The following is a 21,866-nucleotide window of genomic DNA, read 5'->3' on the forward strand; positions in this document are numbered from 1 at the left end:
TGTTCAAGATGAAGTTATTTCTCTTAAAATAGCTAATATAGAATTGATTTTTAAAGCCACTGTCCCTGAACTTCTGATTGTTGCAGTATGATTTTTTTTAGAAAACATAATATTAGTGAAGGATTAATGCAGTATTTAAAGCTAATATTGCAAATGGTGTAAAAAGATCGATTTTATCTCAATGGTATATTTTGAGAATCAAGGAAAAATAAAATATAGTTTTTTAAAACAAAGCAGTGCTATTTAACATATGTAATAGTTCTTTACCAAGAAGAATCTAACTTTTGTGATTCCAAGATGATCCATAATTGTACAATGTGCAGGATTTTACACAATATTGTGAAAATAAAATTGAGCTTTAAAGGAGATATTTTAAAACATCTTATATATAATTTTGGCTCATTTCTTCTCTCTTGCATCAATGTCACATTGAATTAGACAGTTGTGCTGTCAACACAACAATCTGCATTTAAATTCTAGTTTGTGTGTTGGTCAGGGAAAAACACTTTTAGTCAGTTTTGGAATCTAGGAAAAAAGCCAACCTCAAATTATTTGGCTCTTTACATAATGCAGAATTAGAATTTGTGTTCTTTATTCATCCATCACCTATTTGGCATCTTTGTCAGAAAAATTTTAAATTATCTTTGAAGAAGATTGATGGGGAATGATTATTCCCCATTGACATAATTATTTAAATGTACATATTTAAATAGCCTCTGCATACTCCTGTAAACTGCAATGAATTCAAATATGCTTATCTATAACATAGCTATTTCATTAATGTAGTGATTTTGCTCATATATGTATTTTCTCTATTTCTACGTTCTGATACTCTAGTAGAGTATAATTTAAATATTTAATATTTATTATTAATGCATTTAGTATTTTAAGAAAAACGTGGGAATATGAATTTTGGCTTTGTCCACATGACATAGAGTGGAAAATTCTCTCAGTGCTTGCTATGGTTTGAATGTCCTCATCAAAAACCTTGTTGAAATTTAATTGCCAATGTAGCAGTATTGGGAGTTGGAAACTTTAAGAGGTGATTAGGTCACGAGCCCTCCCTCATAAATGTATTAATACTGTTACTGCAAAGTAACAGTATTGCAGAAATGAGCTCTTGAAAAAAAGATAAACTTGGCATCATTTGCTCTCTGCTTTGTGTACTTGCTTCTGCCTTCTGCCATAGGATGACCCTTACAAGGTGCTAAAGTCATGCTCTTGAACTTTCCGGCTCTAGAACCAGGAGTCAAATAAACTTCTTTTCTTTGTAAATGACCCAGTCTGTGATTTTCTGTTACAGGAGTAGAAAATGGACTAAGGCAGTGTTATTCCTATATCTCCTAGGATACCTTTACTATTTTTCTATGTGTTGACTGTTCCTGTGATTTTCTATCTGACAGCAACATCTGTGTCTGTTTGGAAGGCTGCCTGTAGTTGCCAAACCCTCTTTCTTGTGCAGAAAAACCTGAGAATTCATTTTCCTCCATGTACAGATTTCAAATTGTCACTGATGGGTATAGGAGTATGAAACACTAGTAATCTTATCTCTAATGAGACAACTCAAGAAGTTTCACCTATACTGTCTTTAGAATTTTCTAGTGTGGTCGAAACTTCCATGAATCTGTGCTTGACATTTCAACCTTATGTGTTTCACTTTGCTACTTTACTACCAGTTTATCATTCTAATAAATCACTTTCACCGAATCTTCATCTTAGTGTCTATTTCTAGAGAACCAAGTCTTACAGATAATCCAATTAGATGCTTAGGGATTGGTGGCTTTATTTCATAAATTTCTGGATAGAACAATTGACTATTTCTTTCTAAAGCATTCTTTTTCAACTTCCCCTCTATTAAATCCCTATGCAATTTATCCTCAAGAAATATTATTTAATGATTTCTAACATTTGCATGATGAGTTGTTCACCTGGAAATTTCCAAGTAAATGTTCTCCTTTCAAATTGGATTATTGAGCACAGGATTGTGATATTCTGGAGAAGTTCATATGGAAAATAAACACAAAGTAGCATAGTTAAGACTATTTTCTGAGTTAAGTCTCTTGAAGATGGAAAATAAGAGCTTCGCAGATCACAAAATTCTTTTTAAATGGTCACAAACCATCTGGTTAATAACCATTTGGAATTTGACTGGGAATAGAAAATATTTATCTATAAAATTTTTATAGATATATATGTTTGTAGATATAGTTATAAACATCTGCTATGGTCTGAAAGTTTTTGCCCCCCCCCCCCACCAATTCACTCATTAAAATCCTACTTTCCAAGGTGATGGTACTAGGGGATAGAGTCTTTTACAAGGTAATTAAGACATGAGGATGAAGCCCTTATGAATGGAATTAGTGCCTTTATAAAATAGGCCCCAGAGAGTTAATTTGCCTCTTCCACCATATGAGGACACAGCCAGAAGGCAACATCCATTAACCACAAATTGGGCCCTCATCAGATGCTAAATCTGCCAGGGCCTGGATCTTGGACTTCAAAGCCTCCAAAACTATGAGAAATAAATTTCTGTTGTTTATAAGCCACCCAGTTTATGGTATTTTGTTAAAGCAGTCCAAATGGACTAAGATAATATCTATATATGTATCTTCCTATATTTATATAATCTATTTGTACATTTTTTAAAAGTTTATGAAACATTTTAAAAAATCAGAAAATCAGATTGTCCGTCCCCAGTCGTCTGGTACCTTTCATTTGTCATGCTTTCTCAATGACATTAAGAGTCTCTTGAATATGCTACAAAATTAATTAAATTCTTTCATTCATCAGGACATAAAATATGTAATAATTTATTCTAGTTTATTGTATATTTTACACATTTAGTTCTGTGTTCCCCTTTCTTTAATTCATTTGTTAGAGAAGATGATTAAATACGTGAATTACATGAAAATTTGCATTTTGTTTGTACCATATCATAATACTGCTTTTCAGAACCATCGAGTTATTCTTTTTATTATTCAAATTACATTAGAATGTGTTACTGAGAAGTATATATTTTTTTAATCTATTGCACATTTTGGTAGTAACCTATAAGTCTGCTCCTATAGTCACATATATTATATGAGAATTCTTAAAAATAAAAACAATAAAACTGTTTAGTTGCCTCCAGTATTCCCCATTGAATTTATTACTGAAAATAAAGTGTAAATTATCTTTTGTTTTCTTATTTTACTTTCTATAAATATCTATGTGTATTTTGTAGGAATATTGTTGATTTTGGTTCTCTGTATATTTTGATATCCATTTTCAAAATATGTGAGGTAAATGTCAAATGTATATTACATGAAGTTTTTCTGTTCACTTTAGTTAATCTCAAAATGATATGAGATATTTTTGTCAAAATTCTCATCTATTTGACATACTCCTCTTTGGTAAAAATTAAACCTGAACTCTGACTTCTTCTCATCAATTTCTATTTCTCCAAAAAGAAAAAATTTTCAGAAAGTCACAAATTTATATGTTATTCTGTTTTTAACTATTTTACTTGTCATCATATTTAAATGTGTCAAAAATAGGAAAATGAACAATTATTTGTGTTTTCATGCAATTTGATAAAGCTAGTAGTATAGTTTAAAATGAACAAAAATTTAATCATGAATCATAATAGTCAATACAGTGGATTCATTCAACAAATAGTAGAAAACATTTCTCTACATGTTAGGGGTACAGAAATAAACAAGACAAATGTGTGTGTTCTCTCATGGACCTACCCTTATATAAAGAAGGAAAGTGACTATATATATAAGCAAATCAATCTATAAATAAGAATTCTAGATAGGAAAAAAAGGAACTTTGTGATGTGGAGTTATGTCTCTGTTATATCAATTAAAGTACAAACATCCAGTGGCTCCACATCTAGAATGCCCAAATATAATAGTATCAGTTCCTTCATTTTCATTTCTGAGAGATCCTTATGAAAGCTATGTAAAAATAGTAAAATTTCTTGTAATCAAAATGTCATCTTTTCTTTTTTTGACTGAAGCTGAAACTGATAGGCTTGATCAGCTGATAAAGTTAAGTATGAGTCCAAGTATAATATACATAAAAATTTTCATAATTATGATATAACAATAATAATAATTTGACAACTTACTTCGAGTCCTTTTTGCTGAGTCCCTACTATTCACTGAACACTTTTAAAGCACTTTAGAAGAAATGATACATTTAATTTTTATAAGTTTTTATAAGATAAGTATTAATTATCTTTAGTGTTTAAGTAATTCTATTAGTATACATACAGAAAAAATATATAGAGGAATATCACAGGATGAGTATCATCTGTCACTAATAAATATTAATTTATGACATTAATTTATGTTTCAGAAGCTTTAGCTTCACAACATATGCTAACAAGATTTTGAAATGTAAACTAGTTGACTACTCCTTATAATATTTAACTACTCTTTTAAGATATTTCACCCCTGATATGCTTATCATTTCTTCAGTGAAGAGAGTTTGACAAAGGAAAATAACAGCAGCGTAGAATTCTGAGGTAATATGTTTGTCAAATGAGTCACCAGAAAATAAAGCCTATTTCCAACTAAATACAATTCCATAAAATTTCCTCACTTCTTTTAACAGTTTCACACATCAAATAAATAATTTCAAATACATCTGCCTATATTATTAATTTTCTACAAAGGTAAAGGATGATTATAACTTTTCACCAATTATTTAGTGTGGAAGAAAAAGTGATGTGTTTGTGATCACTCTGTTGGTGGCTCTTTTATATATGAATATATTTCTGACTTATATAGGGATTTACTCTCTTTACCTGCAATATTATCATTAAAAAATAACAAAAATCTTAACACTAAAAACGTTATGTAAATACAAGTCATCATATTCATTTACAAAAGTGAAATATCAATCATGATAATCATCATTTTTTTCATTACACCAAGCACTGAGCATAAAAATTGTGCTAGGTTCTATTTTCAACATTTACATATATCTTTCAATTACCACAACCATATTATTAGGGAGGTGTTAGCATTTTCCTTATTTTACAATTGTAAAACTTGCCCATGTTACATAGTTAGCAAGGGGAATCTATTCTCACCTATTAAGCATTCTGCCTAAAAATGTGATATTTTGGAAATGAAATTTCTTAGAACTCCAATTTTTAATAAAACAAAGCATAATTTTATGATTTCTCTATATCTATAGATAGACCTATAGTAGATAATATATAGAGAGATATAGATTTACATATCAGCATATATAGGAAGAGAGATGCCATGAGATTAATATTTTAGCGGTTTACTATTTTGAAATATGGTACATTTTCAAATTTTACACCATTGCTTTCACTGTCTCAAATAAAAATTTTTTCACAACAGATCAATTGTTGCTGAGTACATTATAGCTAATGGTTATGAGAAGAGTCTATTGTGGGATATTAATAAAATGATAAGTATTCTATAACACATTAACTTCATGATTTTAGTGATTTCAGACATCACCAATTTTCTATTCCCAGCCAATATGGAGTTATTTTTACTCAACCAATCAAAGTTAATTTACAGTTTATTATTTTACTGCCATTATGAATAACATTCATCCCTGAAAGAAAAGACTAGCATTATTTCAACTGGACCTCCTGTTTTGGTTGCTCTAGAGAATGGGACCCCAAAAGATAGGGTGCAGAAGATACTCAAATATTCACTCTTCTCATTTTGGCAGAAGAACAAAACCAAAAAAAACCTTTAAAATTTCTAGAGCCTAGGATTAAGTGAAATGGAGCAGTGGCTTCTTGCCAAGCCATTTTAGGAGAACATGACAAAGGTTTCCTTTTCTGCAAAGTGAAGCAGCCATGTTATTTTTTGATCCTGAACCCTTTTTGAATATTGATGTTTAGCTACAGTTTACACTTTGAAAAAGGTTGATGACTACAAATTTTCAACTAAACTCTCAGTGTTGGTGGGCTTCTATGTGTACAATGCCCAGGAAAAGGAGATAACTCTTTGGGGCATTGAAACAATAGAGTCATTTATGAGGTCTATTCAGTCTATTTTCATTTTCTTCCATTATATCTCTTTAATGTATCATTCCTAATAGAGATATCAGAAATATTGAATATAAATATTACATTAAACTATAAGAGAAAGTCAAATCATTTATCCATCTTAATTTTTTCAGAAAAAAATAATAAAATAAATCTTAGACACAAAGCAAAAGTAATCCATTAAGCTTACAAAATAAATAAATGCCCGAATTTATATAAGATATTCAGCATTTTATTTAACCTCAAATTAAGCTATCATAGGATATGATATAAACCTTCATAAGGCTTTTAAAATTTTAACTCGTGTTTAATTAGCATGAGATAAGAAAATCAGTTTGAAAATACTGAAAGCTTATACAAAATATGATTTTATATACCTGTTATCTTTTCAAGTTTTTAGTCCTTAAAGTAGCAAAACAAATTTCTTTCCCATACTGTGAAAAGCGTCATCAAACTTGCCTTAGAAATATTCTCATCTTTATTCTTAGAAGCCAAATTTCCCAGATGTAGGGCTTCTGGCAGTGATGTCATGAACCAGAAACCATACTTGGCAGCCTGACTGCATTGACAAGCATTTTTTAGACATCTCATTTGTAGTTAAAAACAATCCTGATGCTCTTTGAGCCATTGACAGCCTCCTTGATTCATGTTTAAACTGCTTATCAAAAGCCAGAGTTATTATTGTGAACGGCATTGAACTCTGAGCAAGTCAAGCAAAAGCAATCAGTCTGCTAACTGTTTTGAAAGGCATTTTCCTAAGATTCTTTGTTTTTTTTTTTTTTTTGAGACAGAGTCTCACTCTGTTGCCCAGGCTAGAGTGAGTGCCGTGGCGTTAGCCTAGCTCACAGCAACCTCAAACTCCTGAGCTCAAGCGATCCTCCTGTCTCAGCCTCCCGAGTAGCTGGGACTACAGGCATGCGCCACCATGCCCGGCTAATTTTTTCTATATATATTTTTAGCTGTCCAAATAATTTCTTTCTATTTTTAGTAGAGATGGGGTCTCACTCTTGCTCAGGCTGGTCTCGAACTCCTGAGCTCAAACGATCCGCCCACCTCGGCCTCCCAGAGTGCTAGGATTACAGGCGTGAGCCACCGCGCCCGGCCTCCTAAGATTCTTTGTATGGAAGGTGATTCTCTTCTAAACATAAACAAAAAAAGGTTAAGTAAAAATATGAGTGTTAAGAGAACTTTCACAGGTCACATTTGTTCAGCATATTATAAAAGACTAAATCAAGGTTTGGATTTAGAAGCAGCAAGAAGAAAATAGATACTTTATTAAAAGTAAATGCTGTAAGGAGCATTCTGATAAATGATTTTCCTTAACTTTATTCTATCCCAAACCTACTGTGCAAATAACACCAACAGGTTCCTAAATAAAATATTGATGTTGGGCAAAAAATTGCAGAACTCTTTTACTAAAATGCGACCAACAGTCTCACTTAGAAGATAAACATAATAATTCACTGTTATGGGCCAAATTGTGTCCCCTCAAAATTCATATATTAAAGTGTTAACCCTCATCACCTCAGAATGTGGCAGTATTTGTATAATGTGTGTGTGTGTGTGTGTGTATGTGTTTGTGTGGGTGTGCGCGTGTGCACGGTAGACCAAATAGTGCTATATTCATACATAAAAAATTAGCAATAATATCTCCAATTCAACTGCCTTTTTTCTTATACCAACATAACATAGGAACTCAAAACCCACTCAAAAGGCCTCGTTCCCAAATAATTTCTGGCAGTCCTTTGGGGAATATCATGTATAATCTCAAATAGTGTTTTCATTTTTCTTATCTTCCTTCTGTTTTAATCCCCTATGTGATGTCAACTACTGACAAGGAAATTTGAAAACTAGTTTTGCCCCTTTCACTGCTGCCTGTATCCTTTGAAAGGGAGAGTGAGTTTCTGAGGCTGGGGGAGCCCAAATGTGAAAGCCTATTTCTTCCATACTTTGAGAAATGTTTGGAAATCTCTCTGTGCCTCACAAGTTTCCCAGTCTCCCCATGGATTTTTCTCATGGCATATAGATAGATGGATAGATAGATAGATTTATCCCCTGGTTAAACATCTTTTTAAGTTTTGTTCCTTTTTTTTTTTTTTTTTAGTTCTTTCAACTTTATTGAGGTATAATTGAAAAGTAAAAATTGTATATATTTAAGGTGTATAATGGGATGGGTTTTTTTTCCTAAATAAATTTATTGAATAAATGCAATATTCAATACTCACTTCTAACAATCATCTCAGAAGCACTTTCATAATTGTTCATTTCTATTCTCTCATTAAGCCATGACATTTTTAAGAATTTAATTTATGAATTTTAAGAATTTAAGTTTGATGAGCATATACACTGTGAAATGATTACCACAATCAAGTTAATTAACACACCCATTACCTCACATCATACCATTATTTATTATTTTTTAGTGATGAGAACACTTAAGATCTACTCTCACAGCAATTTTCCATAATACAATATAGTATTACCAACTTTAGTCACGATGCTGTACTTTAGATCCCGAGAGCTTATTCATCTAATAACTTTATGTATGGTGTAAGATAACAGTCCAATTTCAGTCTTTTGCAAGTGAATATCCAGTTTCCCCAAATAACTTAATGAATAAACTATCCTTTCAACATTGTATATTCTTGGAACCATTGTTAAAAATTAGTTGACTATATATGTGGGATTATTTGTGGGAACTCCATTCTCTCTCATTGGTCTAAGTGTCTGTTTTTATGCCAGCACCAATACTGTTTTGATTACTATCGCGTTGTAGTATAGTTTGAAATAAACAGTGTGATGTCTCCACCATTGTTTTCTCAAGATTGCTCCACCTTTGTTTTCTCAAATTTTATAATATTTTTCTATTTCTATGAAAAATGCCATTAGAATTTTTATAGGAATTGCATTCATTCTGTAGATTTTTTTAGGGACTATGGCCATTTTAACAATATTAATTCCTCTAATCAGTAAACACATGATATTTTCCCACTTATTTATGTGATTTTCAATCTTTTTTCACCAATGTCTCAAAGTTTTCACTGTACAGGTTAAATTTGTCCCTAGGTATTTTACTGTGTTTGATGCTATCATAAGTGTGATTATCTTTTAAATTTCTTTTTCAGATAGTTTATTGTTAGTATATAGAATTACAACTGATTTGGTATGTTGATTTTCTATCCTGCAACTTTACTGAAATAGTTTATTATTTCTAACAGTTTTATCAGTGGAGGTTTTAGGGTTTTATCTTTTTTTTTTTTTTTTTTTGAGGCAGAGTCTTACTCTGTTGCCTCCCGGGCTAGAGTGCCATGGCATCAGCCTAGCTCACAGCAACCAACCTCAAACTCCTGGCTCAAGCCTTCTGCCTCAGCCTCCTGAGTAGCTGGGACTACAGGCATGTGCCACCATGCCCAGCTAATTTTTTTTTTCTATATATTTTTAGTTGTCCTGCTAATTCCTTTCTATTTTTAGTGGAGACTGGATCTCACTCTTGCTCAGCCTGGTCTTGAACTCCTGAGCTCAAATGATCTACCTGCCTCGCCTGTTTTAGGGCTTTTTCAACATAAGATCATGTCATCTACAAACCGAAATAATTTTACTTCTTCCTTTCCAGCTTGGATGACTCATGTCTTTTTCCGGCCTAATTGCTCTGGTTCAGACTTCTTGTACTATGTTGAATAAATATTGAGAGTGGATATCTTTGTCTTATTCCTGATCTTAGAGGAAAAGCTTTCAGTTTTTCACCATTGGGTATCATGTTAGCTGCAGGCTTCTCATATATGGCCTTTTCTATACTGAGTTATAATCTTTCTGTACCTAATTTGTTGAGAGTTTTTATCATGAAAAGATGATGAATTTTGTCAAATATTTTCTATATCTATTGAGATGATCATATAATTTCTTTTCTTCATTCTGTTAATGTGGTTTATTACATTTATAGATTTGTGCATGTTGAAACATCCTTAAATCCCTGGGATTAATTCCACTTGATAATGGTGTATAATCATTTTAATATGCTGTTGAACTTGGTTTGCTAGTACTTTTTGAGGATGGTTTTCTAGTGTTTTTGAGGATTTTTGTATATATTCTCACCACGAATATTGTCCTGTAATTTTCTTTTCTTATAGTGTCCTTAACTGGCTGAGGTATGAAAGTAATGCTGGTTTCATAAAATGACTTTGGAAGTGCTCTCCCTCTTAAATATTTTGAGGCATCATGGGATTGGAATTAAATTTTCTTTAAATGTGTGGTAGAATCCACCCACAAAGCCATCTGGAGCTGAACTTTTCTTTTTAATGAGGATTTGATTACTGCTTTAAGCTCCTTATCCATCATCGGTCTGTTAAGATTTTCTATTTCTTCATTATTCAGTCTTGGTAGATGTGTATATTTTTCAGAATTTATTCACTACATACATTGTCCTATTTGTTGGCACATAATTGTTCATAACAGTATTTTATGATCCTTTGTATTCCTGTGGAATTATTGTGTAATATAGTAGGAGGACATAGTGATTGGAAATATATATGCATCCTGCACTGGTGAACCTAAAGTGAATATTGACAGACCTAAAGGGAGAAATTGCCTGCAACACGATAGTAATAGAGAATTTCAACACACCACTTTTGGCAATAAACAGATCATCCAGACAGAAAACACAGAAACTGTACTCTAGACCAAATGGGTTTCACAGATATTTATAGAACATTCCATCTAAAAGCTGCAGAATGCATATTCTTCTTTTTCATTCATAATTGAGTTCTCTCTCTCTCTTTTTGTTAGTGTAGCTAAAAATTTCTCCATTTTGATTATGTTTTAATAAACTAACTCTTTGTTAAGTTGATCTTTTAAATTGTCTTTTTTGTTCTTTATGTCATTTATTGCCTCTCTAATCTTTACTATTTTTTTTCCTTCTACTGACTTTGGGCTCAGTATATACTTCTTTTTCTACTTCCTTGAGGTATGAAGTGAAGTTGGTTATTTGAGATCTTTCTTTTACCCTAATGTAGGTATTTATAGCTGTAAAAATTTCTCATAGAACTGTATTAGCAGAATCCTGTAAGTTTTGGGGTCCCATGTTTCCATTTTTGCTTATCTAAAGATAATTTTTGATTACCTTTTCAATTTGTTCTCTAATATATTTGTTATTCAGTATCGTATTGTTTCTTTTCTATCTATTTGCGAATTTTCTAATGGTCCTTCTGTTATTGATTTCCAGTTTTATACAATTTTTTTGGAAAAGACATTTGTTGATATGATTTAACCTTCTGAAATTTGTTAAAATGTATTTTATGGGCCAATATTTTACCTATCCTGAATAATATTCTATGTACATTTGAGAAGAATATTTGTTTTGTCACTGTTTGCTGGAATGTGACATGTATGTCTGTTAGATCTATTTGGTGTTACTGAAGTTCACTGTCTTCTTATTGATTGTCTCTATGATCTATCCATTGTTACAAGTAGGATATTGCAGTGCCCTACTATTACTGTGTTGGTGCCTATCTTCCTTCAGTTCTGCTAATGCTTGCTTTATATATATAGGTGCTTCAATTTGGGGGGCATATATAATATATTTAATTTACAATTGTTATTTCTTCTTCATAACTTGACCCCTTATTTATATAGTGACATTCTTTGCCCCTTGTGACAGATTTTGACTGATAGACCATGCTATGGTCTAAATATTTGTATCCGCCTCCAAATTCACACATTGAATTCTAATCAACAACATGATGGTATTATGAGGTGAGGCTGTTGGAAAGTGATTAAAACATGAGGGCAGAGCCCTTGTGAATGGGACTAGTGCCCTTCTAAAAAAAGGCCCCAGAGAGATGTTACTTCTTTTCCATTATGTGAGAACACAGCTAGAAGGTACCACTTATGAATAGGAAAGTGGGCCCTTACCATACATTGAGTACGCTGGTGCCTTGATCTTGAAATTCTCAGACTCTAGAACAGTAAGAAATACATTTCTGCTGTATTTAATTAACAAAAGTTAATTATCTTTTGTTATAGCAGCACAGATGTTCTAAGACAGTTTCTTTTGTCTAAGTATAGCTGCATTCGCTCTCTTTTGATTACCATTTGTATAAAATATCTTCTATCCCTTCACTTTCCTGCTGCTATGTTTATCCTTAAAGCTAGTTAGCTTTTAATATGCAGTATATTCTTGGATATATATAGTTTTTTATTCATTCAGATACTCTGTGTGCTTTGATTGAAGAATTTAATCGATTTTCATTTAGAGTTATCATTGATAGGTAAGAACTTAGTATCGTCATTTTGTTGTTTTCTGTTTCATAGTTCCTTTGTTTTTTCCTTTCTCTTTTATTGTCTTCCTTTGTGATTTGTTACTTTTTATAGTGATTTGCTTTGATTCCTTTTTTCTTATGTTTTGTGTATCTCTTAGAGGCTTTTTCTGTTTCTTTGTAGATACCATGAAGTTATATAAAACATCTTATAATTATAGCACTCTATTTTAAACCAATAATAACTTAACTTCATTCCATACAAAACTCAACAATTTTACCCCCCCCAGATTTTATGCCATTGATGATACATTTTACGTAGTTTTATATTATGCAACCATTAACATTTTATAAAATATTTTTATATTATATATCCATTATTATAGCTATGGTTATTTTAATACTTTTTTCTTTAACTTTTATATTAGAACTAAAAGTGATTTGTGTGCCACCATTACAGCCTTGCATCCAGATCCCAAAACTCCCAGAAAGTCACTTTCTTTGGTGGATGGCTGCCCAATTAGTATTACTGTGGGGGAGATAAATATGAGCATGGTACTTCATATTATGCTATTTTGCCTCGGTTTTGTTCTTATATCCTCTGTCTTACTGGGACTTGGAACTGTTCTATATGAAAGAGATGTCACGTTGACTCATTTTGTCTCCAGATGCCTGTTTACTGATCTCTCTTCCTTTCAGGCTCCATTTCCTCTATAAACATGACATGTTATGGATTCTTCAGGTCCAAACACTTGCAAGTCCAGGTGTGTCAATATACATTCCCATGCCTGTTACTACTTTAATTTAGTGCAAACAGAAATTCTTTTATATGCCTATCTATTCATCCACCTTTCTATATAAAGTTTTTAACACCTATCTGGTAAAGGGTATTATATGCTACATATAAGACATTAATAATATAAATCTTATAACCCATATTTTAAATCACATTGTTTATAAATTAAATTGAATACCTTTAAACATTTGATCCTACAAAATATGAGAGCTGCTTTAGTGTTTCAGATTAATTATAAATTTATTATTGATTGAGTAGTTTTATTTTGTTGTCAAACTGACAGAATAGCATGTGCTTTGTATATAGTAGGGAATTATAATTCTCTCTTGGAATAAGAAATGACATAAACCTTCTGCATGTCCTATTTATGAAAAGTACTTTTGAATTTTAGGTATTTAGTCAATATGTTCAGTTGACAGCCAAAGGAAGATGACTACAACAGATATCTATTCTCTGGTGCAAGATATAAATAGACTGTTTTAAGGCATTTTTCCTGGAGTGGTAAATAATTTTCCAGCACTCTGATTGAAACAAAATTTGATTTGTGGTTTGAATGAACTATAGTTTTTTTTACCAGCTCAAGCTCTCCTCTATTAACATAGATATTCAAGAGACTACTGCATTATAATTGCAAACAATGTTTAGCTGAAGTTCAAATCAATATGTTTAAATAAGACCTACCTTACAAGGGTAGACAGGTGAAGTTGTATTTATGAGTAGTCAAGGGATGTAAATCAAAAAAGGTGTTTAAATCTCAGAATCCCTTACCTACATGAAGTGCTTCTTTGTTGATGTCTACTTTCAGTCTCAGTAGACTGTTTTAGCATGCTTATTGTGTAAAATCTTGACAGACTTATTGTACATTCACTCAGCACTAATCCCATACATTTTTAAGACTTTCATTTACCCTGATTCAGATTGTTTTTTACTATGTGAATTAATTGAAAAATGTCCTTCCATGTCAATTAGGGTTTGATCAGAATCATTCTGGGACTGTGATACAAAGCAAAGAGAGGTTTTATAAATTAAAAAGTAAAAGTTTTATTTCTAATAATAATATAGGCTGTTATTTTTATGTTGTTCCTAATTACATTATATATAAACGTATGATTTTCAAAATGCCAATTCTCTCTGAAGCAAAATCATATAAATTTGTGTTTATCACATTCATAGCTGTCTGAAAAGCAATTGAGCCTGTAATGCCTGATCAATTATGTTCATTGTTATAAGAATCCAGTAGATGATAAGATATAAAGACTCTTGATCACTTACTAATCAGGAGTGTTATAAAATATTTTGGAACATATTTTGTGTGTAGCCTTCAGCCTAAACAAATAATTTGTATAGTTTTAAATAGCTCAGTCATTATTTTATAGTGATACTATAATATTTAACTTGTCTTATATATTATTTGTTAAACATAAGGACTCAGGCCATTTTTTCTCAGGTAAAACTTTAGTTAAGGAACTATGAGTTTAGACTAAGAGTTTAGTTAAGGCACAACATTGAACCTGAAGTCCATCAATATAACAGCCATGATAACTGGATAGTCTTCAAACATTTCCATTTGTATACATTAGAGGTGCAGGAACAGGGTCTTTTATAGGTAGTAAAAATAATATAAGAACAACCTCCTGAAGCACATTATAGAACAGCAAGTCTCATAATGAAATATGTCTTTTGGAGCATATTGATCTTGGATGATTTTTCTTAGGCCTTACATTTGTTGGAGGGCAATAAGGGATACTACTGTGGTAAAGCAGAAAGATCATCTAAGGTGGGATAGTTGCAGAAAAAGGCCTTCATTAGAGAATCAGCTTATTCTTCCATCTCCTAAGCTCATTCCCTACCATTAGCAAAAGTAAATTGGTGGCAATGTCCACCTTCTTCACTTTTTATTAGCTACAAGTTGGCTCTTCTTAATTTGAAATTTTCACATCAGGGATGTCCAAAAAAGTACAAATAAAGAAACAAACAAACAAATAATAGTGTTGTTTCACAGAAGCATGTCAGCTAAAAAAACATTCCGGTGAAAAGCACATGCTGGAAATTGTCCCTATGGCTGTATCTCCTTAGGGGTGCAGTAAATCTTGCATGCTTTAGCAGCAGTTCCTTTTGTTCTTTTTTAAATATAATCTTATCTTTGAATGTAATCAAGGATAAGGTTGTGTTTCTAAATTAGATAAAATGTATTAATATATCGGGCTCCCAGAAAGACACTGATCTCTACAAGGGAGTATTGCAGGACCCAAAACAGACATTTGCTTGAGTTCTTTTAGATTTTTGAATTAATTTGAAAAGACACAAGCAAGTAAAAACACTAAATAAGGTCAGTAATGTGAAGAAAAGGATAAGGATCTTATGAGAAACCATAATAAAGGAATCTAAGTGGCTCTTAAATTCAGGGAAAATTTTCTTAGAAGCTGATATGGTAGTAGGAAAGAACTAAGCTAAGGGTAGTGGCCACAGGAAGTCGAGAGAGAGAGAGAGAGAGAGAGAGAGATATGCATAGGCAGAGCTCTGTGGTGGTGCTAGACTTATGAAGAAATTTGTTATAAGCAAAGATTATTTATAGAATCAAAGACATTAGCCCAATATTCTAAAAATATTAATGTCTCAGCATAATTTACATCGCAAATTTCTGACAGTAACATTTCTGTTAAAGAAAATGATTATGTGGAAAGAGACAATTACCATGGGGAGAGTGGAAGGGGCATGCAATATTAGAGAATATTAAAGAATGCGTCTTCCAACATATGATTCTAATATGTTTTGCTAATGGCACATTTCATAGTAATGGGTGTAACTTTATAAATACACTGAGACCCAGGGTGTTTGATGATCAAATAGTCCACAAATACTATATTTGAAATGTGTGCAATATTTATAATAGGGTGTGATACCCATTTAAAGGCAAGCTGTGCTCATTTATATTCATAGTCAGGGCATAAGAGATAGAACAGAAGGGCATGTGTTCTTGGTGTGCTAACTTATTCTATGGAAAGAATGAGCATGTGTTTCCCATGATTTAAATTAGGCAACATAACCTGAGCTGAGACACACAGAGAAAAGTCTCAGCTGCTATAGGAAACTTCACTCTTTTATGAGAAAACATCTTTCTGGGAGGTGAAAAAGTCAGATATGTGAAGAGAGAATGCATGGCTATTGTTTGTGGAGAGCTAGACTTTGACGATTTTCTTGTTCCTATCTTGCTCCTAATTTGTAGAGTAATTTAGCACACTGCTATGGTCTGAATGTTTGTGGTCCCCTAAAATCCATATGTTAAAATTTACACCAATGTGATGGTATTAGGAGGTGGGGATGTTAGGAAGAAATTAGGACATGGGATTAGCACTTTTATAAAAGAGGCCCCTGAGAGCTGCCTTCCCCCGTATTCACCATGTGAAGACACAACTGGAAGATGCCATCTATGAACCAGAAAAGGGGCCCTCACCAGGCACTGAATCTGCCAGTTCCTTCATCATAGACTTGCCAGACTATAGAACTGTGAGAAATAAATTTCTATTGTTTGCAAGTGATCCAATTTATGGATTATATTATACCAGTCTGAATGAACTAAAACACACAACAGGAACAAATTCTCTATGTTCTCTCTCATGCTATGATTATGAATATAAATGAACATTCTCTGATTTTTAATAGATTTGAAGTTCACTTACACAATGTCACATATACATGGATTATAGCATGTATGCACTGTGTGACACCAAAACTCTCTGGGTCTCAGTTTATTCATAAAGCAACACTCACAACTGTAGGGCATGCCTATATCAAGACATTAGAATTAAATGATGGGAGATTTATTATTTAAATCTACATCACTCCTATTCACCTCCAGAGTGTTGATCCTCCTCCAAACAAGTTTCTTGAGAGATGTTAGCAATAGAAATGTAAGTTTATTTAAACAGATTAAGGCTTTTCTTAAAAAATAATTATTGTCCATGTGTACCTGGTTTATATATTAAAGTAAGCAGCAAGAAACAATCATCTGGGGAGTGCAGGCTCAGAAGCTAAGCAGAATCAAATGTGAATAATTACAGAGAACACTAAATAATGGCTGAGAATAAGACTTCCCTTTCAACTGCTTCAACTGAGGGAGAAATGGGAATTGAACAAATAAGATAGAGGAGGACATGTGTATCTATTATGTAAATACATACCACAATATTCAAAAAGTTTTATTTGCTTAATCTTGTTCCTTATATTTGCCAAATTTGTTTTTTAGAGCTCTAGTTGCTATTATGTAATACATCATTAGTTTATTTGAAGGGTAGTGGGGACAGGGGATAAAGTAAAGATGGTTAATGGGTGCAAAAGTGTAGTTAGATGGATAGAATGAACAATATTTGACACCACAAGTGACTATAATCAGCAACAAATGAGGGCAGAGGTCCCCAACCTTTATGGCACCAAGAACCGTTTTCATGAAAGACAATTTTTCCACGGACCAGGGAGGAGAGGCATGGTTTTGGGATGATTCAAGCTCACTACAGGTTGCTGTATATATTATTGTTTTTGATAGTTGTGTCTTTTAGTCTTCATATTAGAGTCATAAGTGGCTTACAAAGTACAATTACAGTATTAAAGTATTCTGAGTTTATATGCATACTTACTTTTACCCATGGGTTTTATAGCTTAAAATGTTTTGTTTTTGCACATTAGTGTTCTTTTCTGTTAGATTAAAGAAGTCCCTTTAGCATTTCTTGTAAGACGGGTCTAGTGATGATGAATTCCCTGAGCTTTTGTTTGGGAAAGTAAGATATAGTTTTTTGATAATAATCCTTCTCAGCCCAAAATAATTCAGCGACTACCTCAAAGGAATAATGTATTAAAATACTTTTTGTCAGATAATTTACTTACTAGGACTTAGAATTTTGAACATATTTTCATACAAATAAATCTGTTTGTGTCTTCAAAAGTACATGGGTTATATCTATTTATATTTGGAATAAATGTAACATAAAATTATTACATAAATATGTTTACATGCAATTATATGTAATATAAAATGTGTAATTTTAAAATTGCCAATTTTTAAAATCATTTAGGTATTTTATTTCCAAGAGAAATTGGCCTTAAAACTGAAGTAAATAAGATGAATTATATGCCTCAATCTAAAATTATTAAATGCCTATTTATCCAAGTTATAATAATAGATCCCGTTGGGAATGATTAGATGTATTCTACCTTTTACATGACTAATGAATGCTAAATATTTTTTCACACACCTATATTTAAAGTAGAATGAGATAACACATGATATGACTTGTCTGGTACATAATTGGTGTGCAATAAATGTTGAATATAATAAACTTCATGTTTTAAGTCTGGGTAGCTGAGAAGACTGTGGGGTCACTAGTTAAATGAGGTTTCTATATGGAGGTTAAGCAGATTTATGAGAACATTCAAAAATTCAAAAGGTAATGCTTGTTTTCTTCTAAGAAATACACTTAAATTTTGTTTGAAAATTACTTTTTTCTTCTTTTTCAGTAGTAATCATTTAGTTTTAGATTCATAACATTCAGATGCATTTCTTAAAATGTTGAAAAGGGTGACATAAAAGTTATATCTCTCTATAGAAATAATATAACTTCCAGTTCACTAATGTGTTGGTAGCTTATGTCAGAAAAATGCACTGGAGAGGTTAAATGCACAAGGAAGGAAGTCTTTTAAGACTATTGCAATATGGGGGAGAGATTGATATCAAGTCTGTTGGAACAAAAGGTGGGAGAGATTTTAAACACTGAGATAAGCTAGTGGGGGACTAGAGGATGCTAGGATGGAGGTTGGTCAATGTGACCGGGTGTTTACTGGGTAGTAATTATCATAATTAGTGTCCTACTCCCCCACAGAGACTGGGAGAGAGGGCCACTCTATTGATGGTTCCATTTCAAAAGAGTTGCTTTCATGTCTTTGAGACATGAAAGACATTCAGGGGTTGTAAAACTTTCAAGAGACTGGGGAAAGTTTTATATTCTTCTCCTAGGAGCAGAAAAACAATTTATAATTGGAGGTTTTCTAAAGTGAATGCTCTAAGAAAATGGAGTTCAGGAGCCTATAGTGAGGACTAAACTTTTACTCAAACTGAGTGGAATCTTAAGGCTGTCTTGCTCATTTACAAAGTAAACCAGGCTAAGCTCATATACAGTTTGGAGGACTGAAGGTTAGAATTGAGTAGAATGAATAGAAAATATCTCAAAAGGGAATGTATCTGCCATTATGAGGGATGGTCTGGTCTAATTCTAAAGAACAGAACTGTTTTCTATTGTGAAATGGTGACTAGTATTTTGGTATAAGAATAATTGCTCTTGCAGAATTTAGGAAAAACTTCTTTGAATATTACATTATTGTGCAGACATAAGCTAAATTTCGATAAGATGCTAAGGTTTTCTTATAGTTAAAATTGTACAGTGTTTTCACCTTGTTAAAAAGTGGCAAAATACCATAAAACATGTCAGAAATCAGTTAAAAATCCAAATAGTTCATTGCATTATTAACATACCTATAATGGCATTCTTAAGAAGTTTGTAATATTGCATTTTAAAATTATTTCAAATTATTCAGTAATCACATATCTTTCTCGTTGTGCAAAAGATTTCCAAAACTGACAGTGATAAATGATCTTAAATTCAGTTATTCAGTAGATGATAATGTCCTATTCACAAATGAATAGCTTTATCTGCCAGTGATTTTTGAAAAGTTCTTTGTACGACTCAGCTGCTATAATAGAAAGTCTCTGTACTGCTTCCTACAGTTATCAATATGCAATGTTTCCTCTAAATCCAAAGGACAGCAGACCCTATCACATCTATTTATACTAGGCACAAACTATACTCTTAAGGTAATGATCCAAGTTTTCAATTCAGAGTGGAAATCATTCTATTGTAAAGGAATCCATCTTTTTTATTTTAAGTATACTTTGTAGTCATTGACAGATAGTCATGAGATTGGTGTTGAGAAAGGAATAGTACCTAAATTTTAAGCCTAGTAATGACTCAATTTCTCTTTTATTTGACTTCTTCTGACCACTAATTTCTTTGATTTGTAAAACAACTCAATAAAAAATAAGGAGGAGAATTGTATTAACGTCTTGCAATTATATGATTACTTTACAGTTTTAGAGATCAAGGCTCTAAGAATTTTCTGAGTAAACCAGTGGAAGCTATCTTTGTTGATTTTAACCCCTATTCAAAATGCAGAAGATATACACACACATACACTTTACACATACATTTCTTATGTTTCCTACTACATTATAAGTAAACTAGCTATAGGGATGAGAATTATGCCACATTACTTATTTGTATTGTTTTTTAAACTGCTTTAGACTTTGTTAGAAGTTGATGTAGAGAGACTAACTGCAATATTCATTGTGTTGAAATAATGAGATTTTAGCAAACTTTATATCTTCCAATTTCTCTTTTAAATTATTTAAACAGAACTTAATTTATGAATAGATAAAAATAAAATAATGCCATATATAAGTCTATGATTTTAGTCTTTTCTCATTTACTTTAGTTATAGATATGTATGTTGAAATTATACTGGATTTTGGAAATTAGGTCACCTATTAAAATTACTTAAAATCAAAAAGAGAATATTAGAGACATTTGAAATTGCAGCAACTAAAATATTATTATAAAAAAGCATATTTTTGGAGACCAGTCAAATGGAATAATGGTCTTTCTTAAAAGTAAAACATATTTTATCCCTTTTTCTTGTCTTCATTACAGTTTTTTATTTTTGATGGTGAATAGAATAAAATAAATGAAATATGTTTGATTGGCAAGGATGTAAATATAATGTGTAAAACATTTAACCATAAAATTTCTATTATAGAGAAATTCATTTAAATAAGAAAAAATGTTTTTCCTTATTTTAAAAATTCTCTTATTGTACATATTATATGTGTTCAATTAATTTCTCTTGTTAGATGTAAGAATTTTTACTGAGTATCTTCTCTAAATACATAAAAAATAGAAATCTAGAAGTCTATTTAAACCACTGTATGAAGACTAACTCTTTCATTAGACTTCCAATGTAAGACCTTTTCTATTTTAATAATTATATACCAATCTCCTTGATCATACTCATACAACTTTATGTAATTATATTAAATGGCTTATTTACAGTTGTATTTAGTAGGATATCACTTGCATCTGCACAGTATTATTTAAATGCTCATTTTAGCAGCACAAAATATATTTAATTTTTATACTTAACTAAATCAGTGTTTTGCAAACTTTAGCATGCAGTAGAATCAATTGAAGAGTATGCTGAAACAGATTCCTGGGCCCTCCTCTTCGAGTTTCTGGTTCAGTAAGTTTTAATCCTTAAAATTTCCACTTACCAGGTGATGATGATGATGCTGATCTGGGGAACATACTTTGATAAACTTTTCATTACCATATTTGTGTGCAAATAGACTGTTTAAAATATCTGCAACTGCATATTATATTGCAATACATATTTTTGTAAATTTACTTAATTGCTCTTATTGACTTATATCAAGTTGTCTGCTCTACTCTGAGGCAATTATTGTGTTACTTTTTACAAGATAAGAAGTATGAGGACTAGACTTTAAGTCACTGCATTTCATGTTAAAAAAAAGATACAGATCTGTGATTTGAATCCAGATTGGTCTAATTTTTCATTCTTTGAATTTTACTTAAACATATGATTTTTAAGTTTCTATTAGCTGTAACGTTCTTTTTACAGTTTAACAGTTTTTACAGTTTAGCATAGTCTCTCTCATGTGAACCAGCATGAG

Source organism: Eulemur rufifrons, chromosome 4 (genome assembly GCF_041146395.1).
Source record: "Eulemur rufifrons isolate Redbay chromosome 4, OSU_ERuf_1, whole genome shotgun sequence".
NCBI classification, from domain to species: domain Eukaryota; kingdom Metazoa; phylum Chordata; class Mammalia; order Primates; family Lemuridae; genus Eulemur; species Eulemur rufifrons.